This window comes from Schistocerca cancellata, chromosome 12 (genome assembly GCF_023864275.1).
Source record: "Schistocerca cancellata isolate TAMUIC-IGC-003103 chromosome 12, iqSchCanc2.1, whole genome shotgun sequence".
Classification (NCBI taxonomy): Eukaryota; Metazoa; Arthropoda; class Insecta; order Orthoptera; family Acrididae; genus Schistocerca; species Schistocerca cancellata.
Genome location: NC_064637.1, coordinates 63967890 through 63969043, shown reverse-complemented (window position 1 = coordinate 63969043; position 1154 = coordinate 63967890). Strand labels below are relative to the sequence as shown.

Genomic DNA, 1154 nt, shown 5'->3' with positions numbered 1-1154 from the left:
GAGCACTATGCGACTTAACTTCTGAGGTCATCAGTCGCCTAGAAATTAGAACTAATTAAACCTAACTAACCTAAGGACATCACACACATCCATGCCCGTGGCAGGATTCGAACCTGCGACCGTAGCGGTCGCTCGGCTCCAGACTGTAGCGCCTAGAACCGCACGGCCACTACGGCCGGCAATGAGTATAATGGGCTGGGGCACTACGAATGTAGTGCGGGACAATACGTTGAGAATGTGAGTTTCGCAGGAGGCGTGCCAGAGATAAATCCCTGCAGTCGCGCTATCCTCTGTGTCCTCGGTGGCTCAGATGGATAGAGCGTCTGCCATGTAAGCAGGAGATCCCGGGTTTGAGTCCCGGTCGGGGCACACATTTCCATCTGTCCCCGTTAACGTATGTCAACGCCTGTAAGCAGCTAAGGGTGTTCATTTCATTGTAATTTCGTCCTTGTATGTCGTCAAATCCTATAAAAGTGTTTTGATTTTCCTTGTCTTTTGCAGCCATTTCCAAGTGCAACGATCCAACTGCCTATTTGGTGCCTTTCCGATACCTGAAACTAAAATTGTATCGTCTGATTCTCAATTTTCTGTACGCTACTAGCCTCAGAAACTTGGGTGTGCGGGTTTTTAATCGTTCGACCCTGCATTTAATGTATCATGCAACAGGAGACAGTACCAAGAATGTGAATGGAATTTGTAAGGGACAGTAGAATGAAAACGAGATGGACTACGTAACGAACACGGCGAGGAGGTTGGTAACGTAGGTAGGTGCGAGTATGGCAGTTTCTCTCTTGGGAATCACGGCGCAAACGTTCACAGCTGTGCCATTTGTCTGTAAGATGTGCTCGACGTGAGGCCAGCGTCCATCCGACTTCACTACGCTCAGGAGAAGAGGAACAACGAAGTGTAATGCAGTTTCTGATTGCGCAACTAGTGTCAGGAAGTGAAATTCATGCCCGGATGTGTGCTGTATGTGGCGAACATAGTACGTCATGTGCGCGTACGTTTGAGGGGAACAAACAATTATAGGAGGTCGGGTATCATTCAAACACAGCAGTCTAGCAGAACACGCTCATCTTGTCATTATCCCTTCTGTCATTGGTGCAGTGGACACTGCCGTCAGAAATGACCACAACGGAATATGTAATACAACA

At 48.1% G+C, this 1154-nt stretch overlaps 1 non-coding gene across 1 annotated transcript; it reads left to right on the top strand.

The window, feature by feature from the left end:
- The first annotated feature begins 295 nt into the window (after positions 1-295).
- Trnat-ugu (transfer RNA threonine (anticodon UGU)) lies at positions 296-369 on the top strand. Its single transcript has one exon. It is a non-coding gene; the product is annotated as a tRNA-Thr (tRNA).
- The last annotated feature ends 785 nt before the right edge of the window (positions 370-1154 follow it).